Raw genomic sequence first — 14,741 nt, forward strand, 5'->3', positions numbered from 1 at the left:
TGGATATTTATTGAGAATCAGTGTCGATCAGTCGAACAGAACAAAGTGAGAGGGGAGGTGAGTGAGAAAAGAAGACAAAAGACAAAGCACTAATTGTAAACAAGATGCAAAAAGTAAATCATGATATATCTAGAACAATGAAACATTATATATGAGTGTTGTATGGAGCAGTAATGCTACACCCTGTGAGGGAAGGACAGGGCAAGATAGGACAGGACAAGAAGAGGAGAAGAAGCATCCAGGACAAAGGTCGTGAACCCGGCTGTGGTGGGAGTGACTATGTAAATTACAAGTCTTTAGGATGAGAGTGTGAGTGAGGGGATACCCAAGCATTTCGCATATTCATGAGTTATTTGTTGCAATAAGTGAGTGGCCCCACACCCAGCAAAAAAGTCCCAGAGGTGTGTGCCTGCGGACACATACAAGTGAATTGACATCGTTTTGCATGCACAATGACTGACAGAGGTGTCCTGTAAATTAAAAAAATATATATTTTTATTAAAAAATACAATTATGACGGTATAAAAGTTGCAATGTATTGTGAGTAAAGTCACATATAAAAAAATTAAGTTGATTAAATGATCACTAACACCTTGTAGAATGTGTGAAATTGACAGTCAGGCCTCAGTTTATTTAGATCCAGACGTGACTTTCCAATGTAACCTTGGTGCGCAATGAACTAGGTTGTGCAGCAGCATAAGAATATATGGTCACAGGGCATAAAGTAAGCTCACTTACCACTATGCTTTCTGTTTTTCCATTTGATTAATGTTGAAATTAATTGCCCGTAATTTTGACTATACAACTTCATTAGCGTAGGTTAGTGATTGACTGGCGTGTTCCCACAAATTCGGGTTGTCGCTGGCGTACAAAGTGTCATGAATAGAAACAGTCATGAATAGAGTACCCCATGTATTTGTTGATTTGAAATTGGAGAATTTACTGCTATCAATCAATTTTTAAGCTTGTTTAATTTGTTTTCTAACTCTAATTCTCAGGACAGGTTGTTCTCTATTTGCGACGGTATCGTCATGACATTTTGAGGTTGCGAACGGCGCACAGTGAACAGCACAGTTTCCCTCCAATCCAAGGTGTGATGAAGACAGCTTTCTCACCTTTCCCAATTAATTTTGATCGGTGAGGTGAGAGGAGAGAACTGATCACCCTCTCTGAGGGCACACTAATGGCTGGGGTGCACAGAATTTTTCTTGCTACATTGCCAAGGAGAGGCAGCTCTTCAACATGAACCTTTCATCATGCCAGTGAATTAGCATCAGAGGATATGGGAGGGTTCCACAAATTTTGGCAGAGGGTATCTGCTCCTTCGACCCTTTGTTGTTTTGCGGATATATTTTTTTCAGCAAGTGATACAGTTTTGTCTGTTTTCTTTGTAGCAGCAAAAGGTTCAGTGGTGGTGGAAGCTGCTTCCTACTTTTTGGTCAGCAACGCGAGCAGGTAATTCTTGAGGAAGTTGAGCTGGCAACGTTGTTGTTTCTGCCAGGTTCGCAGCCTCCTCTACGGTATACCTGATGGGCTCATCCGTGTTTCGAGAAAAGCTGCCCTTGAAACAGGGATCATGAAGCAAACAATGTCATTCACCTTAATTTAATTTTAGCACGACTGTAAAAGTACTCATAGTGGCTCTGTGAAGTAACACCACAGCTAATGTTAATTAACCATTCCAGTTAGCCATGTTATCTGCCCAGGTAGGAAGCTTTTATTATTTATTTCATCAATGATAGATATGTTAACTTTCATAGCTGGTTCCAAACATTCATCTCAAGACTGTTTTATTTAATACAGTATATTAACTTTACCTTGAATTTGGCAAAGAGTGGCTGGTGCTCTCCCAAATGTGATATCAGAATTCTAACCTCCTTACCACTCTTCATAAGCGTGTTTAGTAAGTTGGATATCCTTCCTCCTCCAAGCTGTGATCGTCTGCTGTTTTTCAGTTGGCCTACCCGATAAATTCCCATACAACAGACTTCGTCTAGTTTGACGGAAAGTTCAGGGGATTCACCTCGTTTAGCCATCATTCACAAAGTTCACTGACTGCCCGCACCACCAAAAGGACGGGAAGGGGTTGTGGCACTACGCTGTACAGTGTCCAACGGAGCTGCACTTTCTGTCTTTGATGATTCATTAAAAACAGCTTATACCGCAGGAACGGTATGATGGATCCTCCTCCCGAACACCAACTGCCCTCATGTCTTCCCTCACGACATCCATCAACCTTCTCTTTGGTCTTCCTCTAGCTCTCTTGCCTGGCAGCTCCATCGTCATCATCCTTCTACCAATATACTCACTATTTCTCCTCTGTACTTGTCCAAACCATCGAAGTCTGCTCTCTCAAACTTTGTGTCCAAAACATTGAACCTTGGCTGTCCCTCTGAAGAGCTCCATTTCTAATTTTATCCAACCTGGTCACTCCAAGAGCGAACCTCAACATCTTCATTTCCGCCACCTCCAATTCTGCTTCCTGTGCCACTGTCTCTAATCCGTACATCATGGCTGGCCTCACCACTGTTTTATAAATGTTGCCCTTCATCCTAGCAGAGACTCTTCTGTCACATAACACACCTGACACCTTCCTCCACCTGTTCCAACCTGCTTGGACCAGTTTCTTCACTTCCTGACCACACTCACCATTGCTCTTGACGGTTGACCCCAAGTATTTAAAGTCCTCCACCCTTGCTATCTCTTCTTCCTGTAGCCTCACTCTTCCCCCACCACCCCTCTCATTCATGCACATATATTCTGTCTTACTTCGGCTAATCTTCATTCCTCTGCTTTCCAGTGCATGCCTCCATCTTTCTAACTTCCTCCAGCTGCACCCTGCTTTCACTGCAGGTCACAATGTCATCTGCAAACATCATGATCCACGGGGATTCCAGTCTAACCTCATCTGTCACCCTATCCATCACCACTGCAAACAAGAAGTGGCTCATGGCTTATCCCCGATGCAGTCCCACCTCCACCTTAAATTCGTCTGTCACACCTACGGCACACCTCACCACTGTTCTGCTGCCCTCGTACATGTCCTGTATTATTCTAACATACTTCTCTGCCACTCCAGACCTCCGTATGCAGTACCGCAGTTCCTCTCTGGGTACTCTGTCATAGGCTTTCTCTAGATCTACAAAGATGCAATGTATCTCCTTCTGACCTTCTCTGTACTTTTCCAGCAACATCCTCAAGGCAAATAATGCATCTGTGGTACTCCTAGGCATGAAACCATACTGTTGCTCGCAAATACTCACTTCTGTCCTGAGTCTAGCTTCCACTACTCTTTCCCATAACTTCATTGTCTCTGAGATGCTTCCATACCTCCACAGGAATGTCATCAGGACCAACTGCCTTTCCATTTTTCATCTCTTTAATGCCTTTCTAACTTCCCCGTTACTAATCATTGCCACTTCCTGGTCCACCACACTTGCCTGTTCTACTCTCCCTTCTCTCTCATTTTCCTCATTCATCAACTCCTCGAAGTATTCTTTCCATCGATATAGCACACTACTGGCACCAGTCAACATATTTCCATCTCTATCCTTAATCACCCTAACCTGCTGCACATCCTTCCCATCTCTATCCCTCTGTCTGGCCAACCTGTATAGTTCCTTTTCTCCTTCTTTTTCACTGTATGATTTCCTATACTGTGAGGTTCCACCACCAAGTCTCCTCTCCTTTCCTGCCAAAAGATACACCAAGTACTCTCCTGCCTGCCTCTATGATCACCTTGGCTGCAGTGGTCCAATCTTCTGGAAGCTCCTCCTGTCCACAGAGAGCCTGTCTCACCTCTTCCCGAAAAGCTGCACAACACTCTTCCTTTATCAGCTTCCACCACATGGTTTGCTGCTCTGCCTTCGTCTTCCTAATATTCCTCCCCACCACCGGAGTCATCTTACACACCACCATCATATGCTGACAAGCCACACTCTCCCCTACCACTAATTTACAGTCGGTAACCTCCTTCAGATTACATCGTCTGCACAAGATGTAATCCACCTGCGTGCTTGTACCGCCGCTCTTGTAGGTCACCCTATGTCCCTGCCTATTCTGGAAAAAAGTGTTCACTGCAGCCATTTGCATCCTTTTTGCAAAGTCTACCACCATCTGTCCCTCCAACTTCCTTTCCTGGATGCCGTACTTACCCATCACTTCTTCATCACCCTATTTCCTTCACCAACATGTCCATTGCAATCTGCACCAATCACGACTCTCTCTGTCTGGGATGCTCAGAACTACTTCGTCTAGCTCCTTCCAGAATTTATCTTTCACCTCTAGGTCACAGCCTACCTGTGGGGCTTAGCCACTAATCACATTATACATAACACCCTCAATTTCAAGTTTCAGCCTCATCACTCGATCTGATACTCTTTTCACCTCCAAGACATTCTTAGCCAACTCTTCTTTTAAAATAACCCCAACTCCATTTCTCTTCCCATCTACACCATAGTAAACTAATTTAAACCCTGCCCCTAAACTTCTAGCCTTACTGCCTTTCCACCTGGTCTCCTGGACACACAATATATCAACCTTTCTCCTAATCATCATGTCAACCAACTCCAGAAATTTTCCTATCATAGTCCCAACATTCAAAGTCCCCACATTCAGTTCTAGGCTATGTGCTTTCCTCTTCTCTTTCTGCCGAAGAACCAGCTTTCCACCTCTTCTTCGACTTAGACCCACAGTAGCTGAATTTCCACCGGTGCCCTGCAGGTTGACAGCGCCAGTGGCAGACATTGTTAACCCGGGCCATGACCGATCCGGTATGGAATTCTATAATACAGCCATGAGTCTTTTTGGGAATGATGTAACAAGTTTTTCATACCTGGATTAGGGATCTCTGCCATTCTTCCTTGCAGATCCTCACTAATTCTGTCAGGTTGGATGGTGAACGTTGGTGGACAGCCATTTTCAGGTCTCTCCAGAGATGCTCAATTGGGTTTAGGTCGGGGCTCTGGCTGGGCCATTCAAGAACAGTCACAGAGTTGCTCTGAAGCCACTCCTTCGTTATTTTAGCTGTGTGCTTAGGGTCATTGTCTTGTTGAAAGGTGAACCTTCAGCCCAGTCTGAGGTCCTGAGCACTCTGGAGACAGGTTTTCGTCCAGAATATCCCCGTAATTTGCCGCATTCATCTTTCCTTCGATTGCAACCAGTCGTCCTGTCCCTGCAGCTGAAAAACACCCCCACAGTATGATTCTGCCACCACCATGCTTCACTGTGGGGACAGGTGATGAGCAATGCCTGGTTTTCTCCACACATACTACTTAGAATAAAGGCCAAAAAGTTCTATCTTGGTCTCATCAGACCAACGAATCTTATTTCTCACCATCTTGGAGTCCTTCAGGTGTTTTTAGCAAACTTCCGTCGGGCCACTCCGCCATAAATCCCCGACTGGTGGAGGAATGCATTGATGGTTGACTCTCTAGAACTTTCTCCCATCTCCCGACTGCATCTCTGGAGCTCAGCCACAGTGATCTTTGGGTTCTTCTTTACCTCTCTCACCAAGGCTCTTCTCCCCAGATTACTCAGTTTGGCCGGACGGCCAGCTCTAGGAAGGGTTCTGGTCGTCACAAACATCTTCCATTTAAGGATTATGGGGGCCACTGTGCTTTGAGGAACCTTAAGTGCAGCAGAATCTTTTTTTGGTAACCTTGGCCAGATTTGTGCCTTGCCACAATTCTGCCTCTGAGTTCTTCAGGTAGTTCCTTTGACCTCATGATTCTCATTTACTCTGACATGCACTGTGAGCTGCAAGGTCTTATAGATGCAGGGGTGTGGCTTTCCTAATCAAGTCCAATCAGTATAATCAAACACAGCTGGACTCCAATGAAGTGTAGAACCATTTCAAGGGTGATCAGAAGAAATGGACAGCACAGTGAAATGAGTGTCACAGCAAAAGGTCTGAATACTTATTGCTGTGTGATATTTCAGTTTTTCTTTTTTAATAAATCTGCAAAAATTTCAACAATTGAAGTCAATTGAATATGGGGTGCTTTGTTTCCATTAATGAGGGCAAAAATGAACTTAAAATATTTTAACAAATAGCTGCAATATAACAAAGTGAAAAATTTAAGGGGGCCCTGAATACTTTTTGTACCCGCTGTATGTGTGTATAGTTTATGCTCTCAAAGGAGACAGCAACACTGGCGCCTAGCCGATGGAAGGAGGACCTTCCCACACGTGTTTTTTTTTTTTTCAACTTGAAACTGCATAACGTGTGTCTCAAAAATGAGTGTGCGTGCCCGCTGATCTACACAAGCAAAATTGAATCTTTACAAATGATAAGTCATGATAAATGCACACACATTAGAAAACGTGTAAATCGCAGATATATTTGTGGAGTTGAAAAACTTGTAAATCGGATATACAGTGTTTGTGGATTTGAAAAACAGGTGTGAATCACAGATGTATGTGTGGATTTGAAAAACGTGTGAATAATTTGTGGATTTGAAAAACACGTGTAAATCGGATATATTTGTGGATTTGAAAAGCGTGCAAATAATTTTGAGACGTATCTCTCCCCATACTGTCGCTGCCATAGGAACAGAACTCCTTCATAAACAGAGGACCGCCTCTATCTAGATGAGCTATAACTGCCGTTTTATGCTCCAATGCTGTCTTTTTGTTAGTTATTAAAAAATCAGCATGTAATGGGAATGTCTGTGTGTGTGTGTGTGTGTGAGTGTGTGAGTGAGAGTGTGAGAATGCCATCTGGCCGATTGTCTCCCCGTCTTGATTTTATTCAAATATGCCTGAACCTGCTGCTAGAGCGAGCGAGCGACGTGTGTAGGTATGAAATCCTTGATTAAAATCCAACAAAAGAAGGCAGGACATTGCCGCGACTCGAGATGGCCAGTCGACCGGACAAAAAAAACTGGGAAAAGTTAGAGGTGCAAATACAGGGAGGGGGAAATGATGACACTAAAGAAGACTGCGTGGGGGGGGGGGGGTACTTTTTTTTAATTTTGTATCAGGCATGTGCGGAATTCATATTTAATGCAGACGGGAGGGGAGAGTTTATGTTGGCGCATGCATACGTGCCCCGCTAGTCACTCCCTGCATATATTACAGTGAGTATGCGGCTATGTGTGTGTATGTGTGCACGCTCTCGGCCCGTCCTGTCTCCCTGACTCAACATATTCTCCATCCCTCGCCTCCATTAGCCCCCCCTTTCCTTTCTCCTCTCTCTCGCTTGGCTGGCACGAACATACATGTCTGTAGACTCAGTACCCCGCGCCAACTTCACTGCAATGCAGCCCTCTGTGCATTAATTGGCAGCGAGACAGTGGATACGTGCTATGCAGGCAAGGAGGGAGAGTGAAGAGAGGGAGGGGAGGGGTGGCATTCGGGGGAAGGGGGGTAACGTGAGGACAATCGTCACGGTAACTGATGGATGGACGAGTAGGTTCACGGCGACACGCACGCCAACAAACAAGAGTGTGCATTCCTGAGTGTGTACTAGGAGATGACATGACTGTCTATAAAAGAACACGGCGAGGGAGGAGGGGAGGGCGTGTGTGCGTGCGTGCGTGTGTGTGTGTTGTACGTCTGATTATATTAGCGGATTTGCGTCTCCTGCCTTTTGTGCCTGCTCGCTCATGTGAGCCTATATGTGCAGTGCAGATATCCCAGTGCCGAGCCCAAGCTCTTTAAAGCTGCAGTCGCTGCTGCTTTTGTGTGGAAGAGAACCTTTTTATTTATGTATTTTAATTTATGCCTACCACAACTGAGTCAGTAAAGTTGAGCACAACTTTCTCTTCCTTTTCAGGTAAACACAATGCAGTCTATCCCAATGACAACGTCAAAAGCAGGTTGTTACATCGACACTGTTTCTCCCACAGGAAATAACGGAAATAAAATTAATCTGTTACAGGGTCAAACTGTGGCCACCATCAACCCTTTATCCAATATTTTAAGTAAAGTTTTAACATTTTTATCAGGTGCACAGCTAAGGTTAAAAAAAATAAATTAATAAAAAAAAAAAAAGTTGTAGAATTAGAATGATTCTTTCCAGGGTCAAACTGGCCACCATCAATTTCATAAGTTAACCATTATTAATATCAGTGTAAAAACAATGAACCACGGCAGTCATTTGAATTCTCTGACTCATGGTCATCCGCAACCATTTTAAGGCTTAACATTATCTGGCAAACAAGTCTAAAATCTAAGTTAAGCACTGCTAATATTAAAGTGTAAAAACAATCAAACACCAAGCCATTAGAAGCCATTGAATTAAAATGATTCTCTTCAGGAGTCAAACTGTGGCTACTATCAACCCTTTATCAGCTCTTTTACGTAACTGTCTAGCATTTTTTTCTGTCACACACAAAGGTGAAAAAAATTGCAAACTGTTGTTAAAAACAAAAATGTAAAAACAAAATGCCTGAGTCAAAGTTCCAGGGTTAAACTGATGTACAGCTGTCACTATCGAGTATTTTTAAAATTGATTATTCTATCGATTATTCCATCCAAAAAAAAAAGAAATCGGCAAAAATTTATTTTGCAGTAAATTCTATTGCAAAATATTTTTTTTTCTGACTGTTTATTAACCGATTATTATTTGGTAATGTTTAATGATTAAGCAAAACTAAATAAGCAATTAAGCAATAACACTCTAGAGGGAGTGATTTGAATTTTTGAAACTGAGAGTGACTTCTGGGGTACTGATTAATGCAAAGGGCTACTAGATTGATATACACTTCTGAGGCTGCTTCAGTTTCAACTACGTCAATCAAGTTATTCATACTACAAATCTACAAATAATGACTATTTTCGTAATGGATTAAAATGACTTGTTTTTCCCCATAAATTGATTGATTCAGTTACTGGTTTGGTTGGTCTGTGATAGGTCAGAATATAGGGAAACATTTTGATTGTTCTTTTCCAAAGGAAAAGCAGTTGTTTGAAAATGTCTCATTTTGATTAAACACACACATTTAAAAAAAGATGGTTAACTCGTGTTAATACCGAAATGTAAAAGCAATAAAACACTTAGTCATCGAAAGGCTTTGATTCAGAAGTATTCTCTTTCAGAGTCAAACTCTGGTCATCTTCAAACCTTTAGTCCCTGTTCTAACATTCTTATCTGGCACAAAAGTGTAAAAAAGAAGTTAACCACTCTTAAAATCCAAACTTAAAAATCAATGGAACATTGAGTGCTTGGAATTAAGTTTCCAAGTTTAAACTGTGGCCATCATCAACCCTGTGACTATTTTAAGCAACATTTTAATATTCTTATTTGATGCACAAGTGTAAAACAACACAAAACCGTAACAACACGGTAATCACTGTTGATATGAAATTTTAAAAACAAAACACCTGAGTCATAGGAAATTAATGAATTAGAAATACTCTGTTCAAGGTCAAACTCTGGCCATCATCAACCCTTTAGTGACTATTTTAACTGATCTAGCACTGGTGTGTTAAAAATCAAAACATAAAATCAAAACATTTAAAATCAAAACATAAAACCAGTAGAACACTGAGTCTTTGGAGTTAAGTTAATCTGTTGCTGGGTCAAACTATGGCCATCATCAACCCTTTATTGCCAGTTTTAAGTCACATTTTAACATTCTTATCTGACACACTAAAAAAAAAAAAATGTGATCCATTCCAGGATCAAATTGGCCACCCTCAAAATTCTTTGTTAATGGTTATAAAAGTGTACAAATAAATTGTTCATATTACGATGTAAACAGTAAAGCACTGTCTTAACTTTGTGTGAGATGCTGTAAAAAAGAAAATGGGTTTAGCATTTGATTACATTTCCATGATTGTTATATTTCAGTAGATTGTTTTGAAAGGGATGGACGAAACGCTCTCTAAATGTTTTAAACTTCTGTTTCCGAGCCAGTGTTGAATTCTGCTCTGAGGAGTTTTGCCACAGCGTGGATGGAGCTCAGCTTAACAATGAAGGCAAAACCATACAATCAATCTAGTACTTACCGATCACTTGAAATAATTTTGTTTTTATGTGTTTCTTCTCATAAATTAGCAGCTTTCTCCCCTGAAAATGGGGCTTCATTATTGGAACTTTGACTTTGTTTTAATATTTTTTTGTTTTTGTTATACTTAGGATACTACCTCCAAAGGGGACATTTTCCAGGTACACTTGAGCCCTGGGTGGTACGGTGAAGGGGTGGTTAGTGCCCCTGCCTCACAGTCCAGAGCTCTCGGGTTCGCATCTTAGCTCCTGCCCTCCCGTATGGAGTGTGGGTTTTCTCAGCGTACTCCCTCTTTCTCCCACATTCCAAAAACCTGCATGTTTGGAGGTTCATTGAAGACTCTAAATTGACTGTAGGTGTGAATGTGAGTGCGAATACTTGTTTGTCTATATGTGACCTGCGATCGACTGGCAGCCAGTCGGTGTCTATTTCGTTTATACAGAACGTCAGTGGAAAACACGGCTTTAAAAATGCAATGTAAAAGGGGCTAGTGACAGCTGTTTGAAATATTTTTCCCTCGACCTTTGTAACAAACCTTTGGGGAAACCTGACGACTCAAGCAACAACCAACGAGGCATAAACTCAATCATGTCGGAGTTTGCATAAATCCGAGCTACATCTGGCTTGTTGACAGTGTTTTTGTTTTTTCTCTGCTCATGCGAGTAGGTGTTCGCGAGAGGTCTTTGCATGATTCACTGTAAAACACACAACACTTACTCAAGCCAACTTAAAATAAAAAAAAAAAATCTGTCCTCCAAAGACGCTCCGAACAACTTTGCCATGACGCATTCTGGGAATGAAAATGAAAACATAATTGATATTTTCACAAAGGAAGACGAAGTGGTGCGTTTTCCCCTGACGTGCGTGTGTCAAACAGGGATTTCAGGAATTACATCATTAGATGTCCAGATGATTAGGCTTGACTCAGTCATTTCTCTTTTTATCTTAGTCATCCTTCCTCTGGCTCTCTGTCTGTGGTAAGCCATATACTGTATTTCCTTCATATTTCAATTCAGATAACAAAATGGTTAGTAAGTGTAATTACAGTAATAGCGAACGAGGCACAGTGGTTGGGACTCCCTGACTTCGACAGTTGAACCTCAATTTACAAACTTAATTGGTTCTTGAATAGCCATCCATCGATCCATCCATCTATCTTCTGCTTATCTGGGGTCTGTCTGTCTGCAGGGGCAGCAGCTTGAGCAGGGAAGCCCAGACTTCTCTCTCCCAAGCCACTTTGTTCAGCACTTCCAGGGGGTCCTTGAATGTGGTTTGTACATTGAAAAGTGAAGTTTGTATCTTGAACATAATTTTCCAATAAAAAATAACATAAAAACATGAATAATTGGCTCCAGCCTCAGTAAAAGTCCCTATTTTAGCAAGTTTGTTCACTTTGAACACAATATAAAGCTATACAGTACTGTATGTCGAACATGACAAGGGGTGATCGATCAAAAATCGCTTTCCAATGCGTGCACCATTATTATACTCCTCACAAGTAGTCTTTTTTAGGTCCACAGTGAGTCCCTCCCACTTTCCACACTTGTCCGGTGCGTCTCTTGGACCCATATTGAAATAGCAAAATTCAAAAATAAAGGCGAAAACACTGAAAAGCACACGATGCACTCAGCATCCACCATCCCACAATGGCTGCACTGCCCGTCACAAAATACATGAATGAAACGTTTGCACAATGCGACAAGGTTCGAACATTAGACAATATTGTTGTTTGGTCTGTGGTTCCAAAATGGACTAGTTTAACATTGAGGCGTTCGTAAATCGGTGTTCCACTGTAGCGTGATAGCTATGACACGGTAGCTTATGCCATTATACTTTACTAAAACCGTAATAGTATCAACAGTAGTTTATAACATGAAACAGCGCTATGTTTGTCAGTTTACAGTAAATATTCAAAACAGTTAATAGTATCTTTTTACTGCTGTACCACTCTAAAACCTCTCAATATTTAAAGGAAATAATCATAGCAGCATCGACATTAACTAAGACCACTGTAGTATCATACGAATATTGATACTAACTTATTCTGCTATAGCTACTATGATAGGGATTAATAATAATAATAGATACTGTATGCTGTGGTAGTATACTGTATACCATGATGTAGGGCTAAAACGTTCCTCATTGTAAACAGAATTTTTTTATCTGTATCAACAGCAGCTTATACAATGACACAGCGATAAAACTATTATTTGTCAACAGAAAATGATAATAGTATCGACAGTAGCTTATACCATGAGACAGACCACTCTAAAACTTCACATTGTAGAAAGAAAACAATAACTGTATTGGCTGTGCTAAGGTAGTGGAGGTAAAACGTAAGTGCATTCCATGTTTGTGGACAGCACAAAAAACAAAATAACAAGGATGCCTGCATATTGTGCTACATATGGTTGCACACAATGCCATACAATCACAACAAGGGACCTGTGAATAACCTTTCATGTGTAAGAATGTTTTTGGTTTGTTATTCAAGTGTTCGGTATTAATAGCAAATGAGTTGATGTTGACAAAACAGTAAGCCTCATGAACATCGGTTGAGAAATTAGCAAGTTATGGTATAAATTCAATGTATAGTTGAAACCAGAGGTTTACGTACACGACATAAAAAGACACTTTTTTCCCTCACTGTCTGACATGAAATCAGACTTAACCTTTCCTGTTTTACCAAAATTATTGATTACCAAAATGTATATTTGTTAAATGTTTTTGTGTGACTATTTTCCTTACTATTTCAAAGTCACAAGTTTACATACATTTCATTAGTATTTGGTACCATTGCCTTTAAACTGTATGACTTGTGTCAAACATTTTGGATATTCTTCCACAAGCTTTTGACAATAATCGGAAGGAATTTTGGCCCATTCCTCCTGACAGAGCTGGTGTAACTGAGCCAAGTTTGTAAGCCACCTTGATCGCACATACCTCTTCAGGTCTGCCCATAAATTGTCAATAGGACTGAGACCAGGGCTTTGCGATAGCCACTCCAAAACATTGTCTTCGTATTCTTCAGCCACTTTGTAACCTGTTAGGCAGTATGCTTTGCGTCATTGTCCTTTTGGAAGACCCATTTGTGGCCAAGCTTTAGCTTCCTGGCAGAAGTTTTGAGATGTTGCGTCAGTATCCTCACATAATGTATACCTACTAGAGTGGCTACAACTACCGGAGAAAAAATCCTTGTGTGTCTTGTAACATACTCGGCCAATAAAACTAGTTCTGATTCTGTTCTTTCCTTATGGTGGCATCTATTTTGTGAAGCCCACCAGTCCCTCCTATGACAAAGAAAAACCCATCAACATGATGTTGCGACCCCCGTATTTCAAAGTTGGGATGGTGTTCTCAGGTTTGCAAGCTTCTTTTTCCTACAAACGTAATGATGCTCATCATGGCCAAACAGTTACATTTTAGTTTCATCAGACCACAGGACATGTCGTCCCTGTGTGCATTTTAAACTGTGTTCTGACTTTTTTTAATGTTTCTTTTGGAGTAATTGCTTCTTCCTGGCAGAGTGGCCTTTCAACCCATGTTGCTACAGTACTCTTTTCTCTACTCGTTTCACTGTGGATAATGACACACAGTTACCACCTTCAGCCAGCATCTTCACAAGGTCCTTTGCTTTTGTTTTGGGGTTGATATACACTTTTCAGATCAAAGCACGTTCATCTCTGGGACATGGAAACCAATTTTCTTCCTGAGCGGTATGATGGCTAGACATGGTGTTTATACTTGCATATAACATGGCACCTTCAGGCTTCTGGAAATTGCACCTAAGGATGAGCAAGATTTGTGAAAAAAGCAAGATTTGTGGGGTAAAAAAATTATCTTCTTGATATCTTGTTACACTAAGAAGCAGCACGTTTCAGGTGTGCCTAGTGAAAATACAACCACAGGTGTGTGTCTCTTACTCAAATGTTGTCAACAAAACTCACCATCATCAGAAGCTTTACAAAGAAATTACATCATCATCTGGGGTTTCCCAAAATTGTTTAAAGGCATACTAATCTTACTGCTTGTAAACTTTTGACTTTGAGGGAAGAAAGATTGTAAAGTAAAATTGCCTTTAAAAAATCCTTCTCTCATTATTCTTGCATTACTCAAATAGAAATAATTGTGTTTATCCTATTTGACCTAAAACAGTGCCTGACCTATGATTTTTTTTTTTTGGGAGATGCAAGCTGTCGCTGGGCCGACTATTTGTCTTGAGGTGTGGGCAAAATTGTGCGTTACTCGCGCTAGCTATAGTGGCAGCAAACTTCACAACAAGCAGCAGTTTGACAAATAGTGAACAATTATGCTTGCTTCAAGCCACTCCCAGTTTAAGTTTATGTAAACACGAAAAATAAAACAAAGAGAATTGCCTGTTGTGTATTTAACCAAAGCACATTAACTTTGTCTTACGAAGGTCCTCTAGGTCAATGATAACACATAAGCATACAGCATACAATTATATTCTTTATCCACGGTGAAAAATAACTAATACTCTATTCTCTGTTTCATCATCAAATGTGTGTGTAGTATATTCGTGTATTACACTCCGTGTTGGATAATGCACACACACAGGAAAGAGCAGCACAATGCCCATTGAATTAGCATGAAAGTGTTTTCTTTACATTTTATTTTGTTATTAACGTGTTTTTAAAAAGTAATGTAGAATGCTAGTTTTCTATTTTTTTTTCACCAAACACAAACCTTTAAGTCAAGGCACCGCTGTACTGCGATTGCTATGTCACAATAACAGTGCTCAGTTTTCTTGCTGTTGAGAGGAAATAA

At 40.9% G+C, this 14,741-nt stretch overlaps 1 protein-coding gene across 2 annotated transcripts in view; it reads left to right on the plus strand.

Moving 5' to 3' along the window:
* LOC133413577 (nucleus accumbens-associated protein 2) overlaps positions 1 to 14,741 on the plus strand; it is a 95,038-nt gene that overhangs the window by 42,548 nt on the left and 37,749 nt on the right. The window lies entirely within an intron of this gene.

This window comes from Phycodurus eques, chromosome 15 (assembly GCF_024500275.1).
Source record: "Phycodurus eques isolate BA_2022a chromosome 15, UOR_Pequ_1.1, whole genome shotgun sequence".
Lineage (NCBI taxonomy): Eukaryota > Metazoa > Chordata > Actinopteri > Syngnathiformes > Syngnathidae > Phycodurus > Phycodurus eques.